A 19,151-nucleotide genomic window follows, 5' to 3' on the forward strand; every position below is an offset into this window, starting at 1 on the left:
AGATTGATGATAGAACAGCCTGGTAAGTGTTGTCAAAAAGATCTGGCCAGAGAATCACTGGTACAATGGAGAGAACAAAGGGGTCAATCCACTGAACTCTGGGCAAGGAATCCCTGGTTACATCCTAGCTCAAGGAAGTCACCAAACCATGTTTTAACTGAGTTCATCTGTACACATTGGACCAATGAAATATCACTCATCATACAACGTCCTTGGGAAAAGCATTCCTATCCAAGTCACACTCACTCTGCACCAGGTACTGTATTAAGGGTTCAGAGAAACAAAGCACATCCCATAGGGTCCCAGTGTGGTTAGAAGGTAAAAGGGCTGAGGATTGTTGGATGTATCATCACTTAGCACTGACCTCTCTATCAATACATAATTTCCTAAAAGGATCAAAGATTTTAAAAGTTCCTAAGCTGCATTTCAGAAGGTGAAACATCCAAAGTTTTGCTATCTTTTGTCATGGATGTTTGGAATGAGATCAGTGCGCATCAGAATTACCTGTGATGCTAAGTGCACATGCACTGCCTCACCCAATGCTTACTGCTTTAGAAACCTCTAGGAGCCTGGCAGTTCTGAAGTAACTCCCTAGTCAAACTCTTTCATTTCAAAGACTGCTAACAAAAACTTGGATCATTCTTAACAGGAACATACACATTGCCATACCACTTGTATTTTTTTACCATAAAACAATAAGTGCCACAAACCTTTTTAAAGTTCTCATTAAAAAGACTTATAATCAAAACACAAGAGCAACAACAAATGGCCCACAGCAGTGCTGATTTCAGCTGACACTATGCATAATTTGTGTGCATGCATACATGTGTATCTTCTTCCAGGGAAACAAGAGTTGGGCAAGCAAATAAAGGTTTTGAATCCTTGACAATATTTTCAATATTAAACAACTAGTTTTTAAAAGAAAATCTGAACACTGTTACAAATGGGGTAAATTGATACAGCTGTTTGCCTGAACAGACATGTCCAAGGGGTTAGATCACAACCATGTTTTCACTTATTACACCTGTAACATGGGCACATTTCTCATCTGGGTCAGTTGCAGCACCTCAGTAAAATGGAAGTAACAGGACTTCATTCCCAGCTAGTATTGCATGAAAGAAATCAGAAACTTATAAGTAACACAAAAACATTATCTACTTAAAATCTAGTACAGGTGCAGTCTCAAACCCCCCTCATTCATATGTAAGTTTTACATTACATCTGGAAGAATTACTTAATATTAAAAACTTAATTCTTTTGAGTAAACAAGCACAATGGAGTGCTGTTTTTAAGGATTCATGATACAAATATTGTGTTACCTTAGGCACCTTGCATATAAATTAGGGAAAACAATCTTACCAGAAAATGATTTGACAGTAACATCTGTTGACTCTCTTCAGTCTCAGGATATATGGTTCACCCTGAAGTTACACAAATCTAGCTTTTTCCCCTACTCTGCAAGGTTAGAAAAAGCAGGAAGAGAAAACAGGTGTGTTTCAAGCATTTCCTATCAAACAGAAATATTATAAGCTTATGGACAGGTTGGGTGGGGAAAGCTGATAAAAAGCTCCAATGGGAAGTGTTGAAGGAAAAAAAGTTAGTTCATCCATCTTGGAGTCAGTATTTGTTCCTAATGTGGAAGAAAATACAGAGGGGAAATAATCTATTGGTATAGATTCTGTGACATACAAAGCATGAGGATGAAGGCAGGTGCGGCCTGCATGTCTAAGATCAAAACTTGCTGCACCTTTCCAGACAAGAGACAATCATAATGAAGAGGGCAGAGATGTATAAGGAATACCTGTAACACAATCTCGGGTCTTCGAAGACGAAATAAAAACCAGCAGCCAGGAAATGGGGCCAGCCCAGCATTGTGGTATAGTGGGTAAAGCCCCTGCAGTGCCAGCATTCCATATGGGCCCCAGTTCAAGACCCAGCTGCTCCACTTCTGATCCAGCTCTCTGCTATGGCCTGGGAAAGCATAGAAGATGGCCCAGGTCCTTGGGCTGCTGCACCCATATGGGAGACCTGGAAGAAGCTCCTGGCTCCTGGCTTCATGTTGGTGAAGCTCAGGCTGTTTTGCCCAACTGGGGAGTGAATCAGCGGATGGAAGACCTCTCTCTCTCTCTCTGCCTCTCCTTCTCTCTGTGTGTAACTCTTTCAAACAATATAAATAAATCTTAAAAAAAAAAAAAAAACAACTCGGCATCCAGGAACTAACAAAAAGTCCCCATACCTACCCAGGACGGCAACCACTGCCGATCTCAGGCGTTCTGTTCTGTGGCAAGGCTGCACAAATCAGCACGTGGGCGAGGGTCCCCGCTTCTTTTCTCAAGGCTTCCTTAGCGCTTGAGAAATCCATGCGACGGGAGGCCCAGTAGAGGCCCCTGGCGCCCAGCAGTCCCTCCTCGCTGCCCTCGGCTCAGAGCTTGGATCACAGCCACAGTGTCTGCTAGGCTTTATGACGCTCCGAGGCCTCGGGTTGCATCACTTCCAGCCCAGGCGTACCAGGGGCCACACCGTCCGAACCCTGGCCCACACTCAGGGGCCCAGATGGACCAAGTCACTCCCATGAGCCAATGGTGTGCTCACCCGCCCTTCTCCGGGGCGACACTGAGCCGGGAAGAGGAACGTTGGCCTCTTCCCTGTTACAGGGGCAGCGATGGCACCAGGGTCAGAGACGCTGACAGTTAACAGGCCTCCGTCCCTGTGACTACGGCGGCACTCCGGGGCCGCCCTCCTCTCCAGTATCTTCCCTGCACCTGCCTACTACAAGAGCGGGTCCTCGCTGCTTGCTGCTTCCCAGTCATGGACCCTGTCTGAAGGCCGCTTTGGCGCCAAGTAGAAGACAGTGGGCGAGCCTGACACGGAGCCCAGGTAGAGGCTGAACCCGCGCCTTTTTTTTGTGCTATGGGGGCGGCCATGGCAGTGCTGGGTGCTGCACAGTGGGCCGGGCCACTCTCCTCACCACCCGGAGCCTGGGGGAGTGAGGGGCGCCCTCACCGGCAGTGACTGTGTCCTCCTCAGATGCCACCATTCCCTATTCCAGCCCCTCTAGCGTAGCCATTTTTTCTTCTCCGAGGAGATTGTTCGGCTGGGTCGGGCTCCCCTTCTGCTTCTCCACTTTCTCCTTTTGGGCCTCTCCATATTCGCTCTTTCAGTCGCTCCCCAGCTTCTTGCCCCACCAGTTCTTCCTGGCCCAACAGCCACATTGTCTGAAGGGGAGCTTGAAGATAAAGTGTTTGTAACTTCTAATTAGAAGTCTTACAAAAAAAAAATCACTGTAAGTTAAACCAATGATTATTTGTTGTCCTTGTCATTGGTAGCCTTTTTTAGATCATTAGCAAATGTATAATATTATATTATTGATTGTTTTCTATTAGTGTGCATTTTGAATGAACAATAATCGGTTAAACACATTAGACCCAGTAAGAGGGGATAGTTAAGGATAAATAACTTCTGGCACCTTCAATGATAACAAGAAGTAAGAGACATGAAATAAGCCTTCAGCACTCTCTGCTGGTGGGTCCTGGCCCCGCAGCCTGGGAGGAAGTGGGAATACAGACAAGATTTAGTTGCTCCTGTTTCACTCTCAGCTGTGGAGACAAAAGCATATCTGAGGTGTTTCACTCTCCTCACTTTTCTTCTTGTCACCGGTATATTTGCTCAAACCCTGCAGAAGGGACAAGATTTGTCTCCCAGGGACATGCTGCTGTATGGTTTAACCCTCAGTGACCTGGATCAACACCCAGAGAGGCTGCCTGACTCAGGGAAAGATCGTGGCGGGCTATGCCAGTCACTTCATTGTGATCGCTGATTTCAGGGAAGATTCAGAGTGTCAGGGATTAGTGGCATAAGGGAATCCCCATCGAGGTCATCCCAATAATTCCATGGTCTACTTTCTTACCTTAACTAGATTTGATCCTGTTTGGAATTTAAGGTCAAGAATATAGGGCATAGGCACATAATGTGATTTATATGAGAATATGTTATTTTCAAATAAAAATTCTTATGATGTTAAAAACTTAAAAATATTTTTGTGGAGCTGTCATTGTGACATAGTGGATAAAGCTACTACCTGAAATGCCAGAATCTCATATGGGCACTGGTTCATGTCCCAGCTATTATGCTTCCAATACAGCTCCCTGTTACTGACCTGGGAAAAGCAACAGAAGATGGCTGATTTGGCCATGACCCACCCATGTGGGAGACCTAGATGAAGCTCTTAGCTCTTGACTTCAGCCTGGCCTAGTGCTGGCCATAGTGTCTATCTAGGGAGTTAACCAGCAAATGGAAGAACTACCGCTTTGTCTCTCCCTCACTCTCTAACTTTCAAAACAAATAAATCTTTAAATATATATATATATATATATGTGTGTGTGTGTATGTATGTGTGTGCCTATACATATATATATATATATATATATATATATATATATATATATATATAGTCAGCCTCATTTTCATATCTAAAATGCAAATATCAGAACTTGGAATTATGGTTGAATTGTTTAAAACATTAATTTCTTCATCACAAGATCACTGTCTTTGTTTTACAAAGTCAGTAACTCTTCTTACTCTTTGGTCTCTTTTTTAACTACATGTTTGATCCTCACCAAAATGTAACACACTGACATAATTCCAGATTGTTTGAGAAGTTTCTGTGTACTCTGCCCATTATGATCATTTTCTTCATCTTTACATCAGATTACCTTGGCATATACTAGCCTTTTGCTCTTTAGAACCAAAATTAAAGTTTCTGTTTAATCCCACACAATGTGCTCATGAGATTTTCTTCCTAATTACCTCTGGTTACTAAAGTCTAGGTGTCCAGTTAATAGAGGAACATTAGGAAGAAAGATCATTCCTAAGTGTTAGAATGAGCAGCACAACCACAACTCTAATGGGAAGTTAACAGTCATTGATGAAATTCCAGCAGAGTAATCTGATTTGGTTTCACATACTTTTTTCTTTTTTCCATTTTAACTAATTAATTTTTATAGATTTTATTTATTTACTTAACAGGTAGAGTTACAGACAGTGCGAGGGAGAGACACAGAGAGAGGTCTTCCATCCACCGGTTAATTCAATGGCAGGAGCTGGGCTGATCAGAAGCCAGGAACCAGGAGCTTCTTCCTGGTCTCTCACACAGGTACAGGGGCATAAGCACTTGGACCATTTGCTGCTTTCCCAGGACATAGCAGAGAGCTGGATTGGAAGAGGAGCAACTGGGACTAGAACTGCCATCCATATGGGATGCCAGCACTACAGGTGGAGAATTAACCTACTGCACCACAGTGCCAGTCCCTTTTAATTTATTTTTTAAGGTAAACAGAATTCATATAACAAATTTGGGCATGCAGGGATACTTCCTACCCATGCTGTCACCCTTCCTCCTCCTTCCTTATGCTATAATTTTCATAATCCATTTTCATAATCTATTACACTCATAAGATTAACCCTAAACTAAGTAAAGAATTCAACAAAGAGTAAGCAGGAAATAGCACTGTTCCTCAAAAGCAGAGACAAGGCTGTAAACAAATATTGAATATCAAAATGTCATTTTTGCTCATATAAAAACTTTTTGTGTATACTATTAGTTACCATAGATCAGGGAAATAATATGGTATTTGTCTTTCTGAGACTGGCATATATCACTAAATATAATGGTTTTCAGTTGCATCCATTTTATTGCAAAATACAGGATTTCTTTTTTCCAGCTGAATAGTATTCCATAGTGTGTGTGTATCACATTTCCTATATCCAGTCATTGGTTGATGGACATCTGTCTTCCACAACGTCTGTACTAGTTTACAACCCCAACAATAGTGGTTAGGGTACCCTTTTCCACACATCCTCATCAGCATTAATTTTTTTATTGATTTCTGTGTGGGGTGAGGTGAAACCTCATTTTGGTATTTATTTGCATTTTCCTGATGGCAAGTGATCCTGAGTATTTTTTCATGTGCTGACCATTTGAATTTCCTCATGTGAAAAACATCTGTTCAAGTTCTTTGCCTGTTTCTTAAGCATATAAATCTGATTTGAATTGCAGTTATTTTATTTTCTGTATGAAAACTTATCTTATAAGGAAATCAAATGCTCTGTAGAACTATTTATCTTACTTTTGTTGCAATTACTATTTCTGAGTTGCTGTAAATATATTCCAGGCAATATATGAGTGCAATAATAATGCAACATATGAAGTAATTTGTCTTTTAAAAAACACATTTCATGAAATTTTATAGCCCTGCAACTTTTGCTTTTTAATCTGTTGCCAAAAGACCTGTGTGTGTGGGGGGGGGGTGTGGATGGGTGGGGATATCTGCTTTCTCAGAGGTTTTTAAGAGCACAGCAAGTGAATATTAGAAAGTATATACTTGGGGCCGGTGCCATGGCTCAGTAGGATAATCCTCTGCCTGCGGCACTGGCATTCCATATGGGTGCCAGGTTCTAGTACCGGTTGTTCCTCTTCCAGTCCAGCTCTCTGCTGTGGCCTGGGAAGGCAGTGGAGGATGGCCCAAGTGTGTAGGAGACCAGGAGGAAGCACCTGGATCCTGGCTTCAGATCGGTGTAGTTCCGGCTGTGGCAGCCATTTGAGGAGTGAACCAACGGAAGGAAGATCTTTAACTCTATCTGTTAAAAAAAAAAGTATACACTTAATACAACCCTCAGTTTTTATTGCTCCTTTATATTTTCAATATTTAAAGTTAGTGAGGTTATCTTGACTCTGGCGATTTTCAAGGTCTATTAAGGATCATTTTTCTATAGTTCAGTGTAAAAAGTATTTGGTTTGGCCGGCGCCATGGCTCAATAGGCTAATCCTCCACCTAGCGGTGCTGGCACACCAGGTTCTAGTCCCACTCGGGGAGCCGGATTCTGTCCCGGTTGCTCTTCTTCCAGGCCAGCTCTCTGCTGTGGCCAGGGAGTGCAGTGGAGGATGGCCCAAGTACTTGGGCCCTGCACCCCATGGGAGACCAGGATGAGCACCTGGCTCCTGCCATCAGACCAGCGCAGCGCGCCGGCCGCGGTGGCCATTGGAGGGTGAACCAACGGCAAAAGGAAGACCTTTCTCTCACTGTCTCTCTCTCTCTCACTGTCCACTCTGCCTGTCAAAAATAAAAAAAATAAATAAAATTTTAAAAAGTATTTGGTTTAAGAGCTCCAGCATTGTGGGTGACTCTTATACAGCAGCATTTTCCCAAGGTTTAAAAAAAATAGATTTTATAAAAGGGATTCTTTTTAATGTCTCAGTACATTATTTTTGTTACTAACAGAAACAAGTTATACTTTTTCCTCCCTAAAATTCACTCTGATGAAAGAAATAGTTATTTTAACTCCTAACAAATGCTGCATGCTCAAGTCTACAGGAATTATCAGTAGGCATTTTTTATTCTCAATCTGTTTTTTGCCTGTAAAACATGTCAATCAAGCTTTTTTTTTTTTTGACAGGCAGAGTGGACAGTGAGAGAGAGAGAGAGAGATAAAGGTCTTCCATTTCCATTGGTTCACCCCCCAATGGCCGCTGTAGTTCAAAGCACTGCACTGATCCAAAGCCAGGAGCCAGGTGCTTCTCCTGGTCTCCCATGCGGGTGCAGGGCCCAAGCACTTGGGCCATCCTCCACTGCACTCCCAGGCCACAGCAGAGAGCTGGACTGGAAGAGGAGCAACCGGGACAGAGTCCGGTACCCCAACCAGGACTAGAATCTGGGGTGCCGGTGCCACAGGGGGAAGATTAGCCTTGTGAGCCATGGTGCCGGCCCTTTTTTTTTTCTTTTTAAGAAATATTTTAAAATTTATTTGACAGGTAGAGTTATAGACAGTGAGAGAGACAGAGAGAAAAGTCTTCCTTCCATTGGTTCACTCCCTAAATGGTTGCCACGGCTGGCGGGCTGCAGCAATCCGAAACCAGGAGCCAGGTGCTTCCTCCTGGTCTCCTTAACACTTGGGCCATCCTCCACTGCACTCCTGGGCTACAGCTGGACTGAAAGAGGAGCAACCGGGACAGAATCCTGTGCCCCAACTAGAATCCGGTGTGCCAGCACCACAGGCAGAGGATTAGCCTACTGAGCCGCGGTGCCAGCCAATTAAGCTTTTAAAGACTCAGGGAGGGCAGCTGATGATTTTCTTTCTCCATGAATTCTGAGGCAGCTCTTCTGGCTTCATAGCTTCACTGTGATCTTTCTCCTCTTCTTTGGGATCTTCCATTTTCTCATCCTCCTCACTAAGAGGCTGAGGCATAAGCTGATTACCTACAAGGACGTGCCTGTTAATTCTGTTTCACTCTCTTTCTTTTCCTTTTGGGTGGAACCTTTTTAGCCTGCATTTCATTGTTTATGAAATTTCTAAGTGGGCTGTGAATATAAATACAAGCCAAGTCCTGCAGGTTCCTGACAGCACAGGGGGGAGTCCCACAGAAGCAGGCTTGCCATAACCATTCTTACTTGGCTGCACAAGTGGAGCAAATGAAACAGCAAGGATATTTTTACTTTCCCAAGTGTTTTGTCCTGGTCACATAATCTGTGTTAACTGATCTTCTATAGGCATGACTAGCATGCCTCCCACATTCAGTAAAATTTTCACATAGTTTTCATGGCCTTTTTGGACCCTAGCACCACAATAAATTCGATCATACTGATAACTGTAAGACATTTCTAGAGGTGATTACCAACTACAAATGCAGGTTCACAGAACTCAAATTTATCAAAGCTATTATTTTTGACAAAGCTGTCCAGTTTTTCCTTGGTGTATTCTACTACATCTGAATGAAGCTCAATCCCATGATTTACTCTAAAAGGACCTGTGGCAAGCAGTTCAGCCCAGCTCACTGTAGCAATGTGCAGGGCCAGGCTCTTAATAATTGGTGAGCTTCCTGGAAGCCAGCTGCTGCCACAATACCGCCAACTTTTAAAAATGTATTATTTTAAAATTGTGTTCACTGGGGCTGGCATTTGGCATAGCAGATAAAGCTGCTGCCTGCAGTGCTGGCTTCCCATATGGACTCCAGTTCATGTCCTGGCTGGTCCACTTCTGATCCAGCTGTCGGCTGTGGCCTGGGAAAGCAGTCAAAGATTGCTCAAATGCTTGGGCCCCTGCACTAGTGCAGGAGACATGGAAGAAGCTCCTGACTCCTGGCTTTGGATTGGCGCAGCTGCAGCAGCTGCAGCCATTTGGGGAATGAACCAGCAGATGGAAGACCTCTCTTTCTTGCCTCTGCATTTCAAATAAAATAAATCTTTTCAAAAAAGTATTCATGCCAGTGCTATGGCTCACTAGGCTAATACTCTGCCTGCGGTGCCAGACCCTGGGTTCTAGTCCTGGTTGGGGGCTGGATTCTGTCCCGGTTGCTCCTCTTCCAGTCTAGCTCTCTGCTGTGGCCCAGGAAGGCAGTGGAGTATGACCCAAGTGCTTGGGCCCTGCACCCGCATGGGAGACCAGGAGGAAGCACCTGACTCCTGGCTTTGGATCGCTGCAGTATGCCGGCCATAGCAGCCATTTGGGGGTGAACCAACAGAAGGAAGACCTTTCTCTCTGTCTCTCTCTCTCACTGTCTAACTCTGCCTGTCAAAAAAAATCATTTATTTTTTTTGAAAGGGTAGAATTGTAGAGATGGAGGGAGGGAGAGAAGGAGAGGGGGAGAGGGAGAGAGGGAGAGAGGGGGAGAGAGGGAGAGAGAGGGAGAGAGGGAGAGAGGGAGAGAGAGGGGAACAGAGAGAGAAGAGAATGAATCTTCTGTTTAGTTCCATTCCCAAGTGCCCTAAATAGCTTCAGCTTGGCCAGGCCAAAGCCAGGAGGCAGAAACTCAATCCAGGTCTCCTGTGTCTGTGGGAGGAACCCATCTAGTTGAGCCACTATCTGCTTCCTCACAAGTGAATTATCAGGAAGGTGGATTGCTGTGTACACTCTAAGTGTCAGATTAACCTGATGTGCTATGATTACAATTATTTTGTGGATAAAAATAAGTGATAACAAAATGAGCCAGGCATTACTAGCAAGAATTGAATGTGTATAATTAACAGGCAAGTATTAGTATGTCCCCAATAGGTATTTATTTAAATTATAATACCTTTTCTTAATTTCTCTAGCTTTCTGACTGCCATCTATTTATTAATTTAAAGGGAAAATTTTAAGAAATGTCTTGAAAATTGCTTTCTCTACACGTTTGCTTATTGTAGGAAAAAACTACAATAATGAAGTCATATTGAAGTAAAAATAATACTGCTGTTTTGATTAAATTAATTATAATCAGCTGTCTCTTTTTTAAAATTTTTTATTTCATAAATGTGGATTTACAAAGTGCAGTTGTTGTGTTGTTGTGGCTTCTCCCCCAACCTCCCTCCCTCCCATGGCCCTCCCCTCTCCCTCTCCCATCCCGCCCTTTATCGAGTTTCATTTTCAATTACCTTCATATACTGAAGATCAACTTAGTATATACTAAGCAAGGATTTCAACAGGCTGCATTCACACAACCGCACAAGGTATAGGGTATTGTTCGATTAGTAGTGTTTTAAAGTTTCATAGTAAAACACATTAAGGACAGAGATCCTACGTGGGGAGGATGTACCCAGTGACTCCCATTGTTGATTTAACAATTGGCACTCTTATTTGTGATGTCAGCAATCACCCGAGACTCTTGCTATGAGCTGTCTAGGCTATGGAAGTCCCTTGAGTTCACCGACTCTGAACTTGTTTAGTCAAGGCCATGTCACAGTGGAGGTTCCTTCCTCCCTTCAGAGAAAGGCGCCTCTCTCCTTGATGGCCTGTTTCTTCTGCTGGGGTCTTGTTCACCAGGGTCTTTCATTTAGATTGTTTTTTGCTATGGTGTCATGGCTTCCCATGCCTATGAGACTCTCATGGACCTTTTAGCCAGATCTGAATGTCCCAAGGGTTGATTCTGAGGCAGGAGTGCTGTTTTGGGCATTTGCCATTCTATGAGTCTGCTGTGTGTCCTGCTTCCCCAGGTGTCTCTTTTAATAGAAAAGAGGAACAACAAGCATTGTTTTAGACTCTAAAAATAGTATAGTGTACAATATATCTATATGATTTGGTAAATCTTTCACAGTTATGCTCCTGAAGTAATGCTAGGATTGTGTTGAAGCTGAGGGGGACAGACACTGGGAAGTCTTTTCCCTAATACCAGAGGGGCTTCATACATCATTTGTGGGAGACTAAATTACCATAATGGACAACCTGGGTAAGAGATAAGGAGGGTGATTGATAATGATTATAAATAAATAACTAAACAAAATATTGTTTCCATTCAGTTAAGAATAAACCTGATTGAGTATAATAGATAATTGAACTCATGGGCTTTTCTAAATCATTTGTATTTTTCTAACAAGCTCCCCAAATTATATGATCTGGGGATAATACAGTAGTCTGAGAGTGTAACATTAACATGATCATGACCATGTGGCTTATAGTCTCCATACTCTTATCTCATGGCTACACATATGACCAACACACTGTGTTCTAGGAAGGGATAAAGAAAATGATTTTGCAGGTAAAACTTCCTCCTTTATAATCAACATTCCAACAAAATTATCTCAATGACTTCCACTTTCATCTTAGTTACCAAGAAAATACATCACAACAGATATTTTTGCTCATGTATTGTGAATTACAGTAGCAGCTATTAAGCAAGATAAGCTAAACAGATTTTATGCAAGTCTTCTTGATACACATGAAAAAATATAGCAAAATGTTCAAAGTTAGCTCTTTGTTCTTTATTCAAAAATAAAATTAAAAAGGCAAAAATGAATTGAAAAATAACAATACAATTTTAATACATTTGAAGGTATTACATGGAAAATTAACATTAAAAGCATAGGGCCTAAAAATCTGATTATGGATGGAAAATAAATTATTCAAAAACAGACAAACTGAAACAAAGCAGAAGATCAAAATAAATATTGAAAATAAAAATGATTATCCTATAGTGTGCATATTTTTAGGTAAAAATCATTTTCCTGGCCGGTACCATGGCTCAACAGGCTAATCCTCCGCCTAGCGGCGCTGGCACACCGGGTTCTAGTCCCGGTTGGGGCGCCAGATTCTGTCCCGGTTGCCCCTCTTCCAGTCCAGCTCTCTGCTATGGCCCAGGAGTGCAGTGGAGGATGGCCCAAGTCCTTGGGCCCTGTACCCCATGGGAGACCAGGAGAAGCACCTGGCTCCTGGCTTCGGATCAGCATGGTGCGCTGGCCGCAGTGTGCTGGCTGCGGCGGCCATTGGGGGGTGAACCAACGGCAAAGGAAGACCTTTCTCTTTGTCTCTCTCTCACTGTCCACTCTGCCTGTCAAAAAAAAATCATTTTCCTAATATACAGAGATGGTGAATTTGGGAGGTTGACAAGGAGTGTGGTGTGATGGGGTTGATAAGATGCTCTAACTTTAATGAGTTAGACATTTTAATTTGAGACATCAACCTAGTGAAAAACAATCTTCCTTGTTGTTCAGTTAAGTGTGCATTCACCCTTAAAGGCAGTGTATGGTATCATTTCAATTTCCACTCTTTCAGAGACATTCCTCCCATCAAATAAATGAGTCTATCTTTATTGTCTGTTTCAGAATCAATAGCAGTAATAAAGTTACTGGTTTCCATTGTGTTACTGTGTCCAACTGATATATATTGATTATAATTCTATAAAAGTGCTTTTGTAACATTTTTAAATGTCATGCAGTGTTACATTCTAGATACCATATTTATTGTTCAAAACATATATTTCCTCTATTTTTCCTGTACTTGGAGTATGAGGTCTCTGCCTGGCACCTTCCATGGATGGGAGGGAGCAAAATGCTGTCGTGGCAGTAGGGACTGTAGAAAGCCATGTATATGGAGGGAAATGGGCTTAACATTAGCTGTGAGTGAAGAGGATGGGACACCTTCTATGGCAGATATTGATGTTTCTGTGTCTACCCCAAGTGGCCCATGGTGCCTGTCCTTCCCTCCAGGCCACCTGTTCCAGCTCTTAGTGTGCGGTGGGAGAGGAACCTGCAGGCCTGAGAGACAGCATAACAGCAGAAAGCAAGGCCTAAGGGTGGAGGCCTTCTGACAGGTGGGATGGGTTGTACATTCAAATGTGAAGGAAAGTCTGGTTGAGAGGGCCTCCCAGGGCTTGCCTTCAATCTTCCCTGGCTACTCATCAGGGCTACCCCTCACCACTGAGCCTCTGAGTCTAAGGAGAGAAGGGGTTGCTGGCTGAGCCCACCTGGCTGGTTTTTTTCAGGAAGTCTGTCAACTGACACTGGTTCATTTCCAAAAATATATAATTTACTAAAAAGCAGCTTGCCAAACCCATGGTAACCAAGGTGTGGTAGTTGAAATGGAGTTTCCAGCCAGCTGGGCTCATTAGCAGCTGCTCCTCTCCTCCCATCCCACCCAGGTGCAGTTGTCAGGCCAACAGGACTGTGACTGCAGATGTCAAATCAAGGTCAGGATGATGGTTCCCCTGATGTGATCTTATGTAAAATATGACAATGACATGTGCTGAGGTCCAGGACATGGGCAGCAACTGCTATCCATATGGTATAGAAAGTTCTAAGTTCACAAAGCTGATATGTTCCTGAAAGCATTCCTCTAGCCTTGGCAAATGGTGGTGATTGGAGCAGGTACCAGATCTGGTAACAGTGTGACAGGGGATCTGTCATGCCCAGGCATAGCCACATGGTCTTTATGGAGCCAATAAGAGCAACACCAAACCAGAAGGCCAGACCATGGGCCCTCCCTGATTACAGCATGTGGAGTTTGAATGAGAGTTATATTCCAGGCAAATCTTCCTCTTTGGTATCTATGATGTCCCTGCTGCCACCTGAAATCCTGTCACAGCCTTCCTCACCACCTGTCCTTGCCACATTGGACATCCTGGCACTGACCCTGCCATCCCTGCCACAATGTTACTTCCCACCACTACTTGGGTTGACTACATTCTATATCAGAGTAGCTGGGTTTGAGTCCAGGCTCTATTTCCAACTCTACTTTTGACCAGTGCATACCCTGGGAGGCAGCAGGTATGTGGTCCCTGCATCCACATGGGAAACCTAAATTCAATTCTAGATTCCTGGCTTCAGTCTACCTCGCCCCAAGTGTTGTGAGCACTTCAGAATTGGATCAGCAGATGGAAGACTTATTCTCTCTCTCTCATATTAATTTAAAATATTTGGAAATGCAAGGGACATAAAGGTCATTGAAATTTGAAATTTGACATGTAAAAAAGCCATAGAATTTTGGCATAGAAAAACCAAAATAATGTTTTTATCTGGTTTTGTCCCTATACATATTCTCTCCTTCATGTGACTATAATTTTATTTATATATATCACATTAACACATGATATGCAGTTTTGCTACATTCCTTTTCCATTTTCTTTTTAAAATTTTATTGGTTTATTTATTTACTTGAAAGACAGTGTGACACAGAGGGAGAGATGGAGAGAGAAATCATCCTTATTTTTGTCAATTTAAATAATTATGGGACAGATTTTCTGTATGTGGGATCATTGCATCAAAACATAATGAACAGAGAGTTTCCTAAAAATCTTCATGTTCACTTCCACAGAAGCTGTGACAATTTGAATTCCACACAGAAATCTGTGAGGGAGCTAATTCCTCATGAAAACATTTTCAATTTGGGGGACTTTTGCTCCTGCGTTAGGTGACAAGTGTATATCTCTATAGTTTTCCAAAAATACCAAATTTATGCACCAGTTAGCTTATGCCTTATTTTTAGCACTTGTGTAAATATAATTTATGATAATGAAATGTATCCCTTACAAGTACAATGTTGGGTGAGTTTTAATAAATATAAATATTAGTGTAACCAGCACACTTGAGATTTCTAATAATTCCATCATTCCAGAAAGCTCCCTTTGGATTCACTCCCTCAAATAGCCCTTATCTAAGACAACCACCTTACCACATTTTCTCCAGGATGGTGTTTTTAACATTTTTCAATGATGAGAATATCTGTGGTTCTATAAATTTACTCTAGGTGATACAAAATTTTAATCCCTAATTAATGACCCTTATGAATAGATCTTCGGTGAAATTCTTGTAAAAATATTGGTGTGTGTGTGTGTGTTTTTTCTTTTGTCTTGGGAAAATACATAGAAGTGCAGTTGATAACTCATGTAATACGTGTTTTAATTGTGTAAATTTGTCAAGCCACCAAATGTTCCATTTATATTCTGAACAGCAATATATGAAAGTTTCAGTGATTCCACATCCTCACCAATGTTTGGTATCCTCAGTGTTCTTAAATTTAGTCAGTCTGCTGCTATTTAGTGATATGTGAAAGTGTTTTAATTTAAACTTCCATTAATAGGACTTATGTTGAGTTTCTTTTCTTGACACTAGTAGGCATACGCAAAGCTCCTTTAAAACATCTTTTGAAGTATTTTTCATGTATCCTAGGACTTACTGTTTTATTATTATTGAATTATTAGAGTTCTTCATATGTCCGATTTAAAAAAGTTTGGCTTGGCTGTGGGCATGTCATGTAGCAAGTAAGATGCTGCTTGGGATACTTACATTCATATCCAAATGCCTGCTTGCAACTTTTGGCTGCACTTTGGATCCTACTATCCATACAGGAGCTTGGAATGAGACCAGGGCTATGATTTTTAATTAGGCACTGTGAGGCTGTTACAAGCATTTGGGGAATGAAGCAGCATAGGGAAGATGTTCTTCTGTCACTGTATCTCCCTCTCCATTCCTCTCTTTTTAAAAAGATTTATTGGCTGGCGCCATGGCTCACTAGGCTAATCCTCCGTCTTGCGGCGCCGACACACCAGGTTCTAGTCCCAGTTGGGGCACCGATCCTGTCCCGGTTGCCCCTCTTCCAGGCCAGCTCTCTGCTGTGGCCAGGGAGTGCAGTGGAGGATGGCCCAAGTCCTTGGGCCCTGCACCCCATGGGAGACCAGGAGAAGCACCTGGCTCCTGCCATCGGATCAGCACGGTGCGCCGGCCGCAGCGCACCTACTGCGGCAGCCATTGGAGGGTGAACCAGTGGCAAAAAGGAAGACCTTTCTCTCTGTCTATCTCTCACTATCCACTCTGCCTGTCAAAAAAAAAAGGTTTATTTATTTTTTTGGAAGGCAGAATTACAGAGAAGCAGAGACAGAGGCAGAGACAAAGAAATCTTGCATCTGCTGGCTCATTCCCCAAATGGCCGCAAAGGCTGGAGCTGGGTCACTGAAGCTTTAACTAACCTTTAACACTTTGATTACATGAGTGCATTAGTTAAATATCATCAAATGAAATCAGGTCAGTTTTTGGACTCTAGTAATCATATATTTGAAAAACAGAGTTCCAGAGAGAGAAGGAGACACCCTCCACAAACACACAGGAGAGAGAGAGAGAGAGAGAGAGAGAGAGAGAGAGAGAGAGAGACACATCTTCCACATGCTGATTTACTCCCCAAATGGCCACAACAGCCAGGGCTGGGCCAGGCTGAAGCCAGGGGTCAGGAGGTTCTTCTGGGTCTCTCATGTGGATGCAGAGGCCCAAGCACTTGGGCCATATTCCACAGCTATCCTAAGTGCATTAGCAGAGAGCTGGATTGGAAGTGGAGTAGCCAGAACATGAACTGGCACCCTTATGGGATGTCAGCACCACAGGCAGCAGCTTTATGCACTATGCCAAAATGTCATTCTCCCATTTTAACTCTTGGTATGAGGTAGTTGAAAATCACAATATTTGATCTTTCTTAAAATTAGCTTTACTCTTTTATGTCCTTTTCATTTTAAAGTATGTTTTTCAATTAGAAGGTGATTTTTCATGAGGACACACACACACAGAGTTGTTGGAATTGTAATGGCATTTCTTCATATTTTAAAATAAATTTGGGGAAATTCATGTCTTGAATTACTGAATTTTCTTAGCTTTATTTGTCTGAAAGTCAGGGTGACAGAGGGAAAAATAGAAATGAATCTTCTATCTGTAATTTTAATCTCCAAATACTTGTAATAGACAGAGCTATGTGAAGCCAAAAACAAAACAAAGATAAAAACAAATCAAAACTCAAAAACACAATAATCTATCTAAGTCTGCCACATGAGTGGCAGGGGCCCAAGCACTCAGTATATCATTTCTGTCCCCCAGACACAGTAGTAGAGAGTTATATCAGATGTGGAGGTGGGATTTGATCAGAAGTAGACTAATATGGAACATTAGCACCCCAAATGGCAACTTAACCCACTGCATGACAATGACCACACCGACATTGAGTTTTATAGTCAATGCAGGTATTATGACTTTCCTCTTCATTTGGATCTTCTTTATATACTACCATGAATATTTTGTTTTTCATAGCATGGGGTATTACATAATATTTGTTATTTGTTCCCAAGTAGTTTATATTTTTAATGCTTTTGTAAATAGTTTTATTTCATTTAATTTGTTTGTTCTTAAAACATATTTCATTGAATTTTGCATGCTCACCTTTCTTGCTGGGGTTTCTTCTAGTACATTCAGTATATTTGATATTTTCCAAATATTCTCTTATTATCATTCAAAAATCTTTTGAGAAAAAATCATTTAAATTCCAAATATTATGTGTCCTTATTTTCAAACTATTTTTCTATTGTAATCTGTTTTATATTTCATTTTTATTCTGCTGTGATCTCTATGTATTTGGTTGTGCAAATATGGGGTTGTTTTCAAATTATTTATTTTTAATTTTAAATTGTGATAAAATGTATAATATCTATGAATAAACATAAAAATTGTGTATCTATTTATGGGACAGCATGTGCTATTTTGAAACATGCATACATTGCATAACATTCAAATCAGGGTAAACAAATCTATCTCCTCAAACATATTATTTCTTTTTTTTTAAAGATTTACTTATTTATTTGAAAGGCATTTTTTTAATTTTTTTATTTATTTTTTTAAATTAAACTTTTATTTAATGAATATAAATTTCCAAAGTATTGCTTATGGGTTACAATGGCTTCCCCCTCCCAAAACTTCCATCCCACCCGCAACCCTCCCCTTTCCCGTTCCCTCTCCCCTTCCAATCACATCATGATTCATTTTCAATTCTCTTTACATACAGAAGATCAGTTTAGTATATATTAGGTAACGATTTCAACAGTTTCCCACCATATAGCATCACATAGTGAAAAAAAAATACTGTTGGAGTACTAGTTATAGCATTAAATAACAGTGTACAGCACATTAAAGACAGAGATCCTACATAATATTTTTTTTAAAAAATTAATTAATTTTCTATGCCATTTCCAATTTAACACCAGGGTTTTTTTTTTTCCATTTCCAATTATCTTTATATACAGAAGATCGATTCAGTATATAATTAGTAAAGATCACATCAGTTTGTATCCACGCCGAAACACAAAGTGTAAAAATCCTGGTTCAGTACTAGTTATAGCATCACTGCACATTAGATAACACATTAAGGACAGATCCCACATGGGATGTAAGTACACAGTGACTCCTGTTGCTGATTTAACAATTTGACACTCCTGTTCATGGCGTCAGTAATCTCCCTAGGCTCTAGTCATGAGTTGCCAGGGCTATGGAAGCCTTTAGAGTTCGCTGACTTTGATCTTATTCCGATAGGGTCATAGTCAAAGTGGAAGTTCTCTCCTCCCTTCAGAGAAAGGTACTTCCTTCTTTGATGGCCCCATTCTTTCCACTGGGATCTCACTCACAGAGATCTTTCATTTAGGTCTTCTTTTTTTTTCTTTTCCATGGTGTCTTGGCTTTCCATGCCTACTATACTCTCATGGGCTCTTTAGCAAGATCCGAATGCCTTAAGGGCTGATTCTGAGGCCAGAGTGTTGTTTAGGACATCTGTTGAAAGGCATTTTTACAGAGATAGAGAGAGAGAGAGAGAGAGAGAGAGAGAGAAAGTTTTCCACTGCTGGTTCATTCCCCAAATGGCCAAATTGGCCAGAGCTGGGCCAATCCAAAGCCAAAAGCCTGGAACTTCTTCTGGATCTTCCATGTGGATACAGGGGCCCATGGACTTAGGGCATCATCTACTGCTTTCCCAAGGAATAACAGAGAGCTGGATCAGAAGTGGGACAGCTGGGACTTAAACTGGCACCCATATGGGATGCTAGTACTGCAGGCAGTGGCTTTACCTGCTACGCCAGAGCGTCATCACCAAATATATCATATCTTATGGTG

The 19,151-nt window shown here is 41.7% G+C and overlaps 1 pseudogene; it reads right to left on the minus strand.

Moving 5' to 3' along the window:
• Nucleotides 1-8,103: 8,103 nt before the first annotated feature.
• Nucleotides 8,104-19,151, minus strand: part of LOC133755205 (protein-L-isoaspartate O-methyltransferase domain-containing protein 1-like) — a 102,533-nt pseudogene continuing 91,485 nt past the window's right edge.

This window comes from Lepus europaeus, unplaced genomic scaffold (assembly GCF_033115175.1).
Source record: "Lepus europaeus isolate LE1 unplaced genomic scaffold, mLepTim1.pri SCAFFOLD_3_1, whole genome shotgun sequence".
NCBI classification, from domain to species: domain Eukaryota; kingdom Metazoa; phylum Chordata; class Mammalia; order Lagomorpha; family Leporidae; genus Lepus; species Lepus europaeus.